General features: G+C 38.4%; 1 protein-coding gene across 2 annotated transcripts in view; it reads left to right on the plus strand.

Moving 5' to 3' along the window:
- The first annotated feature begins 1181 nt into the window (after window positions 1-1181).
- The window catches only part of LOC133251612 (teneurin-2-like), a 427154-nt gene continuing 412260 nt past the window's right edge, over window positions 1182-16075 (plus strand). For both annotated transcript variants that reach the window (XM_061424274.1, XM_061424277.1), the window contains exon 1: window positions 1182-1267. The gene's annotated coding sequence lies outside the window, so the exon portion shown is untranslated. The remainder of the gene's footprint in view (window positions 1268-16075) is intronic.

The raw sequence follows: 16075 nt of genomic DNA on the forward strand, positions 1-16075 counted from the left end.
AATTCCCTTTATGGAAGGAAGAAAAGCAACTCCCCTCTGAGGTGTGGAAACCTAGTTTCCCGGGTACCGCACCACCTTGGACAAGTTCAGGGCCACTGAGCGGCCTAGGTGAGGCTGGTCAGCAGGGGCTAAAGGCTCTGCAAACTCTCCCTTCCCTCTTAAAACCACCGCTCTCTGCCCCTCTCTGCTTCCTAACCCTGGAAGGTGGATTCTGAGGTTGCAGCCGAGCAGTGGGCGTGATCTGAACCCAAGGCAAGCTCGGGTCACTCTCGGGGTGCTCGGGCTTTCTGTGCTCCACTGAGTGCAGGGATCCGGGTGCAGCTGCGGTGCCTGGGGTTTCGCAGAGGTGGAACCTCGGTGCGCGCAGCCAGGGAACCGAGCCTCCCCCAACCAACCCCACAGCGAAACTGAACTCTACACCGCCCGCGGCTCGCGCTGTGCCTGGCTGCGGGGAGGGTTGGGCGAGGGGGGATCGCTCTGCAGACAAAGGGGTGCAGGAGCCCCTAACGCCCCTCTTTCGCGACCGTGACGCCCTTCCCCAGTCCCATACCCAGGAGCTACAGCATCTGCCGCCCCCAAGTGCCACCACCCAGCCCCGGCGGCCTCGGCCTGTGCGCGCGCTCGGGGGCCGGGGATTGGTTCGCACTCCCATTCAGGGGCTGCGCCGGCGGGCGGGAGGTGCGCGGCGTTCAGTGTGTCTGTGTGTGTTTGTGTCTGTGTGTGTGCGCGCGTGCGCGCGTGTGTGTGCGCGCGTGTCTGTGTGTCTGTACTGCGCGCGGGCGGGCGCGTGTGTGTGTGCGCGCGGGGGCTCTAGTGCAGGAGCCACTGGATGTGCGTGCGTGTGTTATGGGTTTGATTCCAGAGCAGGTTGCACATTGGTCCTGGGTGGCTCGCAGGCTCAGGTCGTGCTTGGGCGTCCTCCTCCTAATCGTTTCCGAAGTAGCAGCAGCAGCAGCAGCAGCACCAGCAGCAGCAGCCGCCGCAGCAGCATCGCAGCAGCTCAGCGGCACAGCCGGCAGAACTGTGCAGAAGCGAGCACCGTTTGGGGAGTCCGGGGGGCGGGTAAGAGGGAGGAGGGGAAAGCCTGTCTTGGTCTTTGGGATTATTTTTCCCCCTCTTTCCCTCTCTCTCTCTTTCTTGAGGGCGTTTGTTACCCCCTCGAAGTGAAGGAATTTTGCTCCAAAGCGAGCTGGGACCGAAGACTCTAGGCTAAGTTCTCTCTCTATATAGATGGTGTCAGGGAGCGAAGCTACTGACCGAGCCGCTGGTAAATGTTTTTTTCACTTCTTACTCTTTAATGCTTAAGGCTTTTCCCCCCTTTCTTTCTTCCGTGTTTCCTTTCTGTTGCTCCTCATTCTGCAATCGCTCCTGAATCAGCCTGCAGTTCCCTTCTCTCTCTCTCTCTCCTTGCGTTTGTGCAGTTTGCAACTTGTTTCGTGGTTTTCTATGTATTTTTCCCCCCTTCATCCTCAGATGAATGCTGGAACATTTAAATTCCGCACTTCGGGAGGTCATCATTAGTTGCATGAGTTTCAAGGGGGAGGGGAAATATTGGTAGAGCAGACTGTTATTTCCCTGCAGAAGGACTGCCGTTTTCTCTCTAATGTTCATCGCAATTATGGGGATTTTTTTTTTTTTTAGGATGCATTTTAACGTTGCATTGATGTTTATCGTTATCGTTCTTCAGGATTACAATGCATTTTGACTCAGTTTTGACAGCATGACAGATGCCAGTGATTCCAGAACTACTGTGTGGTACATGCTGGCTAAAATATTCAAAATTAGAGGCAGAATCATTTGCATTCCAAAAGGGAAATTCTTAAAAATGCTGTTTTGCCTCACATCGCTGCAGATTTGCAGGAGGCAGTTATAGATACCGCTACTCATGTTGCTTGCAAAGATAATAAACATATAAGTGCTTTAGTGTATCACATCCTGTCCTGGTCTCCAGTGATTGAGCTATTGCTGAATTTACTTAATAATAAATTTAGGGCTATGGAGAAGGAGAGAGATTGCTGGTATTGTTTTATGCAAAATTGCAAGACATGTACAGCAATTTCTAACCCCCAAAGCACCCCTTTCTTAGATCTTACTTGAAGTGGCATCTTGTCAATTGGGGAGGGGGAGGGCAGTTTCTGCCATCCACATGGAAAAACATTATTTAAAATAGCCAGCATAATGCATGCAAATTGAACTCTTAACTCTTTTTTTTTTTTTTAATAGAACTGACTCTGTAACTCTTGCTTCCAGAATCTGTTTTAAATATTATTTAAAATTTAACATAGAATGGTTCTTTGATGTATTTGTATTTAAGTTCTTTGGAAGGTTCTTAGCAGTTAACCATTTTTCGTTTGTTTTGCTCTTTATCCCCCTAAGTTTTCAGTTGCAGTTTAGTAGAAATGCTGAAGGGTCACTAAGTAAAGGCACATTAGCAGTTTCTAAAGAAATCAGTTTATAGTTGTGAAAATTTCTGCCAAGCTATGGGAAAAGAAGCTAAAATAATGGCAGCTGAAATGTAAGGAGGGAAGTAGGGGATAGAACCAATTGCAGTTCCACTATATGTGTTAGCATCCTGAGGAGCTCTGAACTCTAGACTCAGATGAGGATATCCAGTTCAGAGATACTCTGAAGCTCACACATTTGACAGAGGGAAAATACTGGTATTTAAAGAAGCCTGCTTTTGCCTTGTGGTTGCCACATCATAGACCAGCAATTACCTAAGTGCAGAGAGTATGTTTGCAATGATACTGCTCAACTTTGTTTTCATGTAAACTTAGCTGATGTTGGGAGAACAGCATAAAACAGTTTAGGACTTGGAACAAAATGAACTGTAAATTAACTCAAGTCAGACCCTCTTTTTTATAGAAGAAAGCCTACTCCAAGACACCATGCAAATTCACCTGTTTTGAGCTGCCTGTGTTGACAAAAGCTCTTTTGGAAATTGTGGACAGGGTTCCTTAGATCTAAAGCTTATTTCTTCTTTTGTAGTCTGCTAATGGTATAAGACATTTTACTTAGAATGCAATCTCAGCTTATTCCTGGGTCCCTTGAGGTGGCAATATTGCTATTTAAAATATTTTTATGGACCCTTGCCGTTTACCATTTTGATCAAGTTGGAGGGAAAAGCCCAACTTCCATTCATTAGGATCACAGTTGTCTTTGAAGCATTTATTTGCCTGGGTACCAAGGAAAAATGAATTTGTATAGTAAATTATGATCCTAAGAACCCAAGTCTTCTAAAGCATGGTTTTCTCATTCTAGGACCTAAACCAGAAAGCAATATACTCCATGCTAAGCAGCTGAATTGTTTCTCTGGCATATTCCACACACAGGGGCACAAGCAGATAACTGACCAGACTAAGGAGTCCTTTCACGTGGCCCATGAAGCAAGATTTCTAATTGTTATATAATACATTCAGTGCATGAATTTATTTATGAAGCAGCACAATTAGTTTTAGTTTCAGTATCTTCACTAGTTATGAAGACCAAGAGTACATTGATTTAAACAACAGACTCCTCCTTCCTGTTGCGGTTGGTTTTTACCCTTTCTAGTTTACTGGCAACTTTGAACAGGCTCAGAGAATTTGTGTTAAAATATTAAACATAGCTACATTTTAGGTGTATTGTCTGGTGAGAATACTATTCAATCAGCTAGGTTTTTAATTACTCTTACATGGTTCTGTGTGGTATAGTGTTTGTGGCTTGCTGGTGGTTTTCTTATTATTGTTATTGATGTTAAGGTTCCCATTAAATCTTAACTAAGCTCATTTTAACTTTCTGTGCCTGGGGTTGATCTCAGTTTAATGTATCAGAATAATACCATCCTCTTGCTAAGTTTGTTGGTACATTAGGTAGTTTACCTTCAATTGGTGTGTGTATTGAATTTCAGCATTTCCAAATGCATGGCATCTGACATTCTGGGGAGAAGGTAACTTTTTTGGGAAGAGAAGGCTGTGTAGAAAGAGCCTGTTGGTTAATGGAACTTGACAATATATTTGCCTGCATTTTTAAGGTGTCTATTTTCATTTTGATAAGAGTAGAGTTTTTTCTGCATGTGTAAAGTGTTTATTATGCTAGAGGTACTGAACGTTTCTTAAAAGTAATTACTGTTTGTTTGGTTTTTTTTTTCATTGTGTGATTGAAAGGAACTCTGCACTGCTTGTGTGTTTTTGAGGAAAACCTGTATTGGTGAGCTTTTCCATTGTTTTCTATTCTGTGTAGACTAATTTTGAGAAGTGATTTCTGGTGAAATATAGTCAAGGTCATTGCCAAGGCCCTTTTATCTCTCTCCACTTAAGAACTCAAACTGCGAGTCAAGTTTAAAGAGACAAAACTTATATCAGACTACTACCTCAAGTGGGACTATGTAAAAAGCATATGCTTTTGTCTCTCATCACTTTGTGTGAAGCAACAGTTTTGTTCTTTGACTTACTGGTTTCTAGGAGCCCTGATGGACTCACAAAGAGAAACCTTCCATTCTATACTCATAGTGCATACAACAGAGTCTCAGTCTTCAGGGAAGATTGTAAGAATATATATATATATTTTGGGGGCGGGGGGAATGGCTATCTTTTCATATGCTCTTAATGGAAAGAGGAATGTAACAATATTTCATAAAATGTAAGATCTAATTAGATAATACCCCCCTTAAAATTTTGTGAAATCAACAGTAGTTTTATGAGTCGTGTACAGTGAGAGCAAATAGTAGCCTTGTCAAAGTATTTCCTTATACTCCTTCTTTCACTTTTTTTTTGTTAAAGGAATATTCACAATATTCAGAATTTTGTACTACCAGTAAATTTTATATATATATATATACACATAACATATGTGTGTATATAGTTTTCTCTACCTAACAAAGAAAAACCACTACTTAACGTATTATTTTACCTCTGCTGCAAGTATCCTGTTCATATTTCTGAAAGATTTTTATGAAGTTGAAGAGGTATAAAATCTTTTCCCCAAAATTCATATTACTTACTGCCCACAGTCTTCTTGGTATATTTCACTCTCCAGTGTGATTTTGAACTTGAAGCATTGCAGCCTTTTCTTACGAATTCCTCATGGCAAAAAATGAAGCACCTTGAGAAATAGTTTGCTAATAAAGTTCTCTCGTTTTTGCTGAAAGGATTAAATTGGTCCCCCTCTCCTAAGTAGAGCATTACAGTACCAACCTTTTAGACAAAAAGGATTATCAGAAAAATGGTATGGTTGTGTGCTTTTCAGCAATAGTGTGAGTAAAGCGAGAGCAGGTGTTTTAACTCTTTTCATGTAAATTTAGTGAATAGAAATTGACACTAAATAATACAGCTAATATGTTAAAATAAAATCTAGGTTCCCCAGCAAAGATTTCCCCCTATCCTGGATAATATGACTTGATCTTTGACTCTGATGGAACGATTGAGTGTGTTCCTCATCTCAGCGCCAGCATATGGGTGGCGGGTAGCAAATATCCTGCATCTGTCTTGGAAAGTATGAGTGCGAGGTTTGGGAGGAAAGAGATGGTTTCTTTAAAAGTTTAGAGTTCTTATGCTTTGACTGCAGTTCTTTCAGAGAAGGCTCTCCTTTCCTTGATACTTGTTTAGATCACCTATTAAGATGCCCCATTATTTCTTCTGTCCCTAATTTGATTCTGCCACAGGTTTTTCTAACATAAACATGATGCTAGACTTCTTAGCTTAGTTGTTCCTATCTTTGCCTTACTTTGTGATTTCTGGAATATGATGCAGATCTATAAAAGTTTAGGACCCATTCTTCTAAAAGACAGTCTATTTAATTGTCCTCATGATGAAATTATTTAGATGTAGAGGCTTAAGCCTGGTAAAAAAATATTAGGAATTTTGTATGATCATTTCTATTAATATGACCATGGTAAAGTAATTATTTTATAATATATAAAAGTGAGTTGTGGGCCTTGTAAAATAAAAAAAAAATCATTAATGAATTTGCTCCAAAAGAAGAAGTCATTTTTCTTTGTTTAGTTTCCCCAGCTCTTAATTTAAATATTAGGAGGCAAAAACTAAAGTTGGAGAATATAATTCACTTGGTGAAGATAAAATTGATGCTAACCATAATATACTGATTTAAAATTTTTCAAGAGGACAATTCTCTGGAGGATTCTCTTGGGGAAAAGGCTTATGTTTAAATGTCATTTTTATTATTGCTTAGGATTTTACTGATACTCAATGTTTTGACATTTCTCCTCCTTTAATTAGAGGAATAAGACTATCTGTGGAAAAAGAAATACATCATTAAATAGAAATGATTTTGGCAAAGGTTAAAAAAATCCCATACTGTTAAAAAAAAATCACAAAATTGTATAAGCTACTTGCTGTATTCATAACAGGTTTTTTTTTGTGTGTGTGCCATTTCAAAATTTCATTTTGAATGTTAGAAATAGTCAAGTTAGATTCTTAGATTATTTCTAAGAATGAAATTGAACTATTAAAGAAGATAGCTGTGTCCACATTTATGGTTAATTCAAACAGTAAATATCTACATAGCTAAAATCACAGTTATTATTAGAGAACTTATTGCAACAGACTTTGTGATCTTAACTGCGGTATTTTTTCTAAACCATTTCAAATGTAAGAGTATATGGTTGTGTGCAACACATTTCAGTAGATACTGCCTATTTCCTAGAAAGAATATAGGCAAATTAAAGCTGCATGAAAGTATATTTCAATCTTCCAGTTTTTGTTTTTTTTTTTAATTGCTTCAAAAAGCAGGTTTTAAATTCCCAAGACAGGCCAGGTACCATGTTCTGCTAAAAGCCAGATATGATGGTTAAGAGTAATTTGATGCCAAAGTGATGTCTAAGTAAGTAAATGGGAATAGAAGTAGATGTTTCTTTTTTAAATACAAGATAAAGCTTTGCTCTTTGTGTCACTTGAGATTATATTAGAAAAATGATTTAATTTTATTTTATTTTAGGATTTGCTCAGACTGTAATTATATACAAATATCTTCTCGTTCTCTGCCTTCTATATATTCCCAGCTCATGTCTATTCATGTAGTCTGATGTGATATGACCCCTAGGATTGGAGACTTCAAAGTTTGGTGGTACCTACATGGATTTAATGGAGGCATGAGGGCAAGGTAGTGAGACTTTGTGGGAAAACCAAAGGAAAATGTATTCTATAGTTGGCCACCATCTCCTTATGATAATAATCCTGCCACCCATTTTATTTTTAGCCTCACCTCAAGTTCTGGAGAAGATGCAAAGTGCTTTTCTAACCTTAAGAATAATAATATAATTATTGCACAAATATTTCACAGTGGTTAGGGCTCTGCAATTTGTGTGACCTAGCATCTATTTTTTCTCCTCTCTAATCCTGTTTACATATCCTCACACATAATCAGACTCAGTCAGATGAAACCAATTACTAGGGGGAAAAATCAAATTTATTTATTATATTTATTGGATGTGTCTGTTGCTTAATTATCCATTGGCGCATTTACATGTGGCCATGAAGAGGGCCACGGATGACTGTGGAAAAATGATCAATCATTACTTCTTACAGTCCAGAGGAGGTGCCAAGAAAACAAGAAAAAAAAAAAAGAAACCAAAAAACCCACAACCCTACCCTTTCACACTGCTATCTATGTGGGAGACCTGAAAACTGAGAAACAAACGTCACCCCAAACAATGAGTTGGAAAATGAACTCAAATTTATCCTACGAAGCAGGTGACCAAACCCACCTCTTGGCTGTAAGTTGAACTGTGGGATGAGCCAGGGGTGGGGGCTGGGGCACTGGGATGGGATGGGGTATAGTAGGTGGCTACCATAAGGGGACCTGCATGATGATGTTGGCAAAGCGATTGACCACTACATGTAACTGCAGTGAGCTGCAGTGAATTAAAATAGATTTTGTTTTTGACCTTTGATGGTAAAGACATACACAGACTTTTTATATTTTGTTTCATGTGTTTTTGTTAAAAAGTTCCTTACCTCAATCAAAAATGTTTTCTTCTCTTTTTTACCTACCCCACCCCCCTTCCCAGATTAATGGGATCAATTTTAAGTATGGCTTATTTCTTATTTTTTCCCCACTTGCTCTCATCAAACATTTTTGGAAATTTATCAGTATGGAAGTTGTTCTTCAAAATAGACCGTAACTGAAATAACAACCATTTCAAGTAAATGTAACAAGGCTAAATTAAAACAGAAGCATCATCCTGTGTATATGATCCTTTCCAGAGACCACTAAATTATCCGTTCTATTCACATCCTTAACATAGAACACGCATATGAACTTCAGGGAGAAAAGCAAACCGCTTTTGAACTTGAGGTGTTTGAAGACTGTCTTGAAGGAAGCACTGAAGTGTGATTTTAGGAATTGTGGCACACTCTCAATGCATCCTTTAGAGAAGACTATGAGCAGCTTATGATTTATTGCTAATTTCTGTTTATTTGGAGATGCTGCTGTTGAAGAAACTGTAAGCTTTGTAGATGATGCTTTTGTTACATTTGGCTGCAGAGAAATTCAAATCGCAACATGAGTCTTGAGAATTGAGAGGGAAAGGTGATTTTATACCTGTTGACCTCACAAGAATATATGAGTGATGAGGTAAATTTTACATTTACTCTAATCTGTATTTTAAAAGTTATTCTGCGGAAAAGGTTATTACAGAAAGAAAAAAAGTTGCTCTCAGCTGAATTCAGTGAAGAAGCCAAAGAGTAAATAGATAAAGAGCCTGAACTCTCCTTCCTACAACAGTGATTTTTCACTAAGGACTCTCTAGGTATATAAGGGGCACAGGCTCTTTTTATATGATTTGTGTATGTTCCCATGGACTGTGAAGTCTATTTCTGGGCAATTTTCAAGTTAAAATTGTTTTACGGCTACCCTGAAGGTTGTCATTTCTTGTTTTTTTTTTTTTCTCTTGTCAGTCAATTCATAAGTGTTTATTAAGCCCCCATGGGGTATACACAGAATCATATACTGTTTGGGTGTGTATATGTGTGTATGATTGGTTGCTGGTCTAGAAGCTTACAGTCTTTAGGCAAAAGTGTGTGTGTGCATATACACATGTATAATATAATGTTTTAATTACAGAAGTTAGAAGTAGTTTTGTTTTGTTTTTAATAGCTTTGTCCTAGATCTCCAAGTGCAGTTATTCTGAGAAAAGCATAGCTTTGAGCCAGATCAGGGATATAACTTCTCAGCTTGCTTGCTTTCTTTTAAATTCAGATACAGCAGACATGTTTAAGAATAAAGCCAGAGGGCTAGTATTAAACTAGGGATTCTTGCCAGGTTAACATCTAGGTTTCAAAGTAAGGGCAGATAACTCATGCAGGTCATTTTTAGGACATGCCTATTACCTGTGTCAATTCAATCAGTGAGCGGATGAATGGTTCCATGGCTCAGAGCTGTCAATTTACATTTTTTATGACCAATGAATCAATTTATGATTTACTTTTTTTTTTTTTTGGAGGGTTTTGAAAATTGATAGGATTGGGACAGTAAGAAAATTTCCAAGTGTTCCCATGGTTGAAAACTGTTCTAAAGGAATATTTTCCCAGTTGTACTTGAAAACATATGGCGAATATGTAGGTTTAGGGATTTACTTTTCAAAACTTATTCACTTTCTTAAATTTATCTCTTATCAGTCATTTGTCGGAATGGTAATATTCTTGAAAAGTGCTTGGTGAATAGCTCTGAAAGTGGATGGAGAAGTGCACAGAGCACTGGCCCTTTCCACAGCCCCAGGTAATGGCTTGCTGGGCTTCCGGCAGTCAGCTTTGACTTTTGATAGCAATGGTCAGGCTCTGATTTAATGCTCCTTTTTTTTTTTTTTTTTTGCTGTGAGTTTTCAAGATGTACGTATCTCATTTCCAACAAATCATAGCCAGAACATCAAATTTCTTTTCCATCTTCTGTTCCTGGTGGATCTGAATCAGAGAAGCAATGGCTGAGAAAAATTGGAAGGGATCTTCATTTGAACTTTGACTCCTGGCTCTTTTCCTGTTGGATCCATGAATTTCTGAGAATTTCTGAGATCATTTCTAATTTGTTGTAGGAGTCCTTCTGGACAGAAAGTTCCCTAGTCTTTGTGATAAGAATATGTTCTTTACAGCTTGCAGTATTGCAGGCTCTCTTCATTCATTTCCAAACAGTTTCTAATAAACTGAATAAAAGTGCACAGAATAAAAGTGCAATTTGATTTATTATTTTCAATTGTAGGGTTGGGTTTGTTCTTCCTTGTAAGTTAGAGACTAATTCTGGCAAACATAAACAGAAAGGGAATGTATTGGAAGATATCAGGGAGCACGGAGTCCCCAGGAAATATGTGGAAACAGACACTTGTGCTCCTGCCACTGAACACTGGGTTTCCAGCTGCAGCCTTCCACATCCCCGACACTGGACTCTGCCATTGCCATTAGTATCAGCTAGCACTGCAGCCCTGGATAGGTGACTGTATCAGGCCTGGAAGGAACTACTGTCCTTTCAGTAGTGGGGATCCCTGGCTCTTGACTCAAAGTTCTAATCTGGTTCATCCAGTTGGCTGCATTTTGATCAAGTGTCACATCCCTATAACTAGAAAGTCTGATAAATCAATAGTCTGGCCCTTTCATATTCTATCATGAGGCAAAAAGACTTAGAGCAAGATATAAGTGGTGGAATTCCCTGAAAATAAAAGGGGAGAGGCAATCAATAAAACGTAAATAAAAATTCCCCAGCAAATATTCACAATAAGGGACCTGCAGGACCTTAGGGGATGAACTTGAAAGGCAAATAGCGGTGAGAACTTCTGTCTTGCTTAAAATGGATTGGAGGACATTCCTGTTGTAAATGTATTAAGCAAAATGCTTTTGATCTTAGCACACACCAGCCTCAAATATGTTCATCATGAAGAATTCATTTTTGTTATCACCAAGAGCCGTATTGAATCATGATGCATTTGAATTCTGCTCATGTTAAAATTAAAGATAATCTACTTAGATTGGGCTGAAGTTTGCCTGTGTGTAAATATATAAGGTTGATAAATGGTATGAAAAAAGGTGAAGATTTGCTTAAATTACTGTAAAGAAGACATCTGGATGGCTGAATAATTGCCTGCAAGGAAATTAGTAGGAATTTGGGATAAAAGATCAGACCAGCTCTGTACTTATAAATTGCTAATAAGAGTAATTGTGGTACTTGAAAGAAACAAAATTGCATCTCTTTTTTCCCATGACTTAGACTGTCTGAGGTCCAAACACATCTTCCTCACTAAATTATTAGCAAACAGAGTGAGATGTAGGACCCACACAAGTAATCCATGTTTCTAGTAAAACTTTTGCATCAGAAGGCTCAGTCTTTTATTCTTCAATTCCAAGTTAATATATTTATCCTTCTATCACTGTCTCCCAAGGATTTTGAGAATTAATTAGAAACAAAATCTCTTTCAGTCCTTGAATGTTACAATTCTTTGCTGAAAAACCATAAGGTATTGAAATGTTATTAATAACGGCAAAGGTTCATCCCATAAAATAATCCGACTGGCTGAATTCTCACATGGTTGTTATTTTCTAATATAAATTACTGAAGGAGTAGACAAGTTAAATATTGAATATTGTCTCATTTAATGCAGCTGTATGAAATATTAATGGTACTGATTCTCCAGTTTGGGGAATAGGGAAAGTTTTTTGTTTTGTTTTGTTTACTAATAGCATTGACTGGTAGCATAATACATTTTACAAAATAGTATTGAAGATATTTAAATGAAGGTGAAGCAGGGAATAAGTGGCCTCTGAAGTAATAGATTTCACTGAAGTGATAGATTTCAGTCATCACAAAAATTTCTTTACTCTTTGTATTAATTTTCTCTCTATCTGAGCATTTTGGATGGCCTTGAGAATTTGCTAAAAGAACAAGTTTCGTCAATTAGGCCCTTGAAGAGGAGTGCCGTTGATGTTGTTTCATTGGCATGAAGTGTAAAAATCTGGAAACTGGATTGGGCTTTGAAGGAATGGTGGCCGTGTTGAATATGACAGTTGAAATGGGATTGTTCATGAAAATTAAAAAAAAAAAAAAGGCAAAAGAAAATAAAAAGGAAAGAATGCAAGCGAGAAAGAAAGAGAACCATTGACCAAATAGTACAATTGATGAAACTTAGGTCTACATAGAATTTACTATTTAATGAACATAGCAAAAACTTTTAAAATTTTTTATTGTCCAATTTTAAATAATCCCATTTTGAATTTTCTTCATGTTCTTGTGCCTGTGCACTTATATCTCAAATTAGGAAAATACAACCCAATGACAAACAGGGTGACGATTATTGAAATATTTTGTCATGAATCCAGAATAAGAACATAAAGCAGTGCATCAAATTGGTTTAAATCGGTTGTGTTTTTTGTTTTTTCTTCCTCCAGAGGGGAACTTTATGTTTTGTGAGATGATTTTATTTGAAATTGCAGTTATCCTTGTTTCAGACCTAGTAATTTAACAGTTGAAGAAGCTCCCTTTTTTGTTCTGTGTAGTTAATGTATGTGGTGTGGGTGAATACATTTTATTTTAAAAAAGTGTTTTGGGGTAGCATTCTTTTCCGCACAAACTTATTCCTTGATAAAGGAGCTGGCTGCAATTTGCAGAAATGACTGTTTCTTTTTCTTTAGTTGTTGGATAATTGCTCTTTGTATACACTGTGGAAATGTGCATATAGACCAGTGACAAAGCGTAGCAGATGCACTTGCAATTATCTTGAATTTAAGTAAATTTCGCATCTGATACACACAAAGCAAAGGCTTTGTCCAAGCAGGCTCCCATACTGGCATGTGGATTGCTGTGAATACAATGAGTAGATTTTTAATGGAAAACAAATGGGACTATTAGTAAGTCTTGTCTTTTACTTGAAAAGACACCCCACTTTAGGCATGGCCTACAACTTATTCATATTCATAGTTGGTGCAGTTTTAAATATGACCTTTGAAACTGAACAAAAATTTTAAATGCTTCAAACAAAATATGTCATGATGTTTTTATTGGAATCACATTCAGTGGGTTTTTGAGGAAATAAATATTTGTTTCATATCTCAGCGTTACATTTTTCTAACTGCTAAGGAGAGCATTCACTTATTAAGACACTAAAAATGTGAAAGGGGATTTCATATTATAAATAAATCATGCCATAGATAAAAGATAATTACAATGTTACTTTAACAACCTCAATTCACAAGGGGACCCATAAGAAGGAATACATAATGGGTCCAAATTCTACTTCTTATTGTAAACAAAAGAAATCTAGCCAGAGGAATAGTTTTCTGCAAAAGCCTCTTTTCCTAGTTTTGTTTGAGATTAATCCTTTCCACTGTGTATTTTTTGTTGTTGTCAGACTTACGTAAGTGAGATATTTGAAGGCTTAATCTTTTGCTCCGTAGTTATTCTTAGAAAATATGAAACGTATGGAGCTTCTTGGATTCTCTTAAATGCCTTTAGGTCTTTGGAGGGGTGGTTAAATTATTTCTACTTTTAATGTGAGAGTTCCAAATAATTGGTCCGGTTGACTTATTTTTCATAGTTTGAAGGTGCTCCGTGCTATTCCAGCCTTTGAAAGAAGCAAATTTCAAAAGTAACTCAGACAACATAAAGGAGGGCCTATCTTGCCCATTTTCTGCTTTCTTCTCAATCTAAAATGGAATCTAATAATAACTGGAGATCTTTTCTAATTCTTTTAAGAATCAGAAGCCTCTAGGGGGTCTAAGGATTGAGTAATTATTTGAAAAAAAAAAAAGTGGATAAAGTGGATTTGAGAAGAAATTTTTAAGAAGCAAGGGAGAGCCTGACAGAAGTATTTTGGGGTCTGAATTAGAGTAAGACAGATGTGCTGTTGCTGGAATATCATGCCTACAAAACATGCCTCCACCTCAACTACTTTTCCAAAAACAAAACTTCTTCAACTAAGTTCTTTTTCTAGAATTGCCGAAATGACAGAGCTTACTCAGTTATGCATTGCCAAATAATTCTCTGTGTTCCCCAGTCTCTCCGGTGCTGGTCATGACCTTCCTCCTCCCCCGGTCCCCCCTTTTCCCCTACCCCCCACCCCCCCCCCACCCCCGGCTTACTTTTCTGGAAGGATCACAGGCTATCTTTAGGCTTGGAGAGAAACCAGGTGCTTTCCTTGATATTTAAGCAACTTGCTATTTTGAAATTCCCTTAGAAAACTGTGGGCATTTTTATTCTGTGTCTTGAAGTCTCTCTTTCCCTCTCTGAAGGAGAAGCTGCTTATATAATACCCAGAAGCAGACCCCTGGGAACCGCTGAGCTATTTTATGGATATTTTGCAGAAAAAGAAAAGCAAGTGTTCCTCTGTCGTGTGCGCCCTCCCACGGGGGTCTCAATTTGAGATATTTGCACAATAGCAGATTCTCAGAAGGATAAATATATACAAATCCGTCTTTCAAATTGAGTGGGATCAGTGGGAAGCAGCACCTAGGAGGGTGAGAGCCTACTAATAGCACAGAGTGAAAGAGATTCTCAAGCGGTTCTAGAGACAGAACACAACTGTCTACAGAGCTTGCCAGAGAGACAGATGCTGCGCGTGGAAGACAGTTTTCCTCAGTTAGATATTTTGTTCTTGTCGATGGCCAGCCATGACTCAGGGGGGAAACCGGAGAGAGAGAGAGAGAAGAGAAGAGTAAATTAATCATTTTATTAATCCTTATTAGGAATTCAGTCATGTAATTAAATGTCAACCTGGTGAACTTTCCATGATACCAGAAGAGTGGCAAAGCCAGTTGCAGGGTTTGAAAGTTACTCCAGGTGATAAAGAAGCCTAATTTAAGCTGCAGATGACATGACTGACATGATTTCAGATGTATATCTGGAGAAAATAGTAGTGTAGGGATCATCGAATAATCTAGACTCAAAGCATGCTTCTGAAGGATTGAAAGGACTTGAATCCTTTTCTCTGAGAGATGATAGGTTTGTTCTCTGTTCCCTCTTTCTGTATCTGTGGGTGTTTATGAAAATAAGTGTGTATATGAAAGATAATCTTTTCTTCACTGTGCTTCTTTTTCTTTCTCTCTGTATGTGTTTTATATGCACATGTGTTTGCATCCTGAAATATCAGCTTTCATCCACATTTATCATGCACTTCCAGATCTCCTGACCCTGTAGCACATGCAGTTGATTACATAAAAGCAGAATATGTGCTGTCTTAAAGATGGTGAAATTCATTTTTTTGAAACTTTTGCTTATAAAGTTAGATTGTAAGTTTCCTTCAAGTTTCTCGAAAGAGGGTACTATGATAGGTAATAGTCTTAGCTTCCTCTCTCTCTCTCTTTCTTTTTAAAGATTCCTCATTTCTTTTGAAAATAAACAAAAGAAGAGTTTTGTATAGTTTCTCAGATTCTCATCTGTTTGGGGTTGAGGACTTCAGGGTCCCTTGAAGCCAAGTTTATGTCATGGATCTATCTTGTAACTGGAAGCAGTTATGTGTTTGAATGCCTGATGGCAGCCCCTATGCCAAACATCTCATCTATCATTTTTCCGATGGAGTCTCAGAAGTTACCATTTTCTGATCTGCATGTCCTTCATGAGTTGGAATGGCAGTTAGCCAAAAGGTCTGTGTTTAGCGGAAAAGCAAACTTTTATGTTCCCCCCCAATCGGTTATTTGGAGGGTACTCGAGGTACTGAAAATCACATATGTGGAGCCAATTTAGAAAGAGTAATCCACGACTGAGCTGAGGAAGATGTAGCCTGCCTTCTTGAGCCACTGTGCTTGTCTGACCAATATGGAACCGTCTAAGATGAGGCTCTTCACTTGAGGTTTCCGTGCCTTCCGTGCACCTCATGTCAAATCAAACACTGGCAGATGAGCCTGTCAGTCTGTAGCACTCTCTGGAGAACTTTGGATCTTGAAAACCCTTGGTCAGCTTGAACCTTGAGTAAAGGTGGTTGCATTTCTTCTGAGGTTTATCAAAATAATGATGGCAGCTCTCATTTAACTGTTTCAGATTCTTATTTTTGAATGCACAAAAAAGATGACAGATCTTGTCCACATGCCTAAGTTGCTACCTTTTGCATTGCCTTGGGCATTGTATATGCTTGATAAATATTTGTTGAGTGAAAGCATCATGGATTTCT

This window comes from Bos javanicus, chromosome 7 (genome assembly GCF_032452875.1).
Source record: "Bos javanicus breed banteng chromosome 7, ARS-OSU_banteng_1.0, whole genome shotgun sequence".
NCBI lineage: Eukaryota > Metazoa > Chordata > Mammalia > Artiodactyla > Bovidae > Bos > Bos javanicus.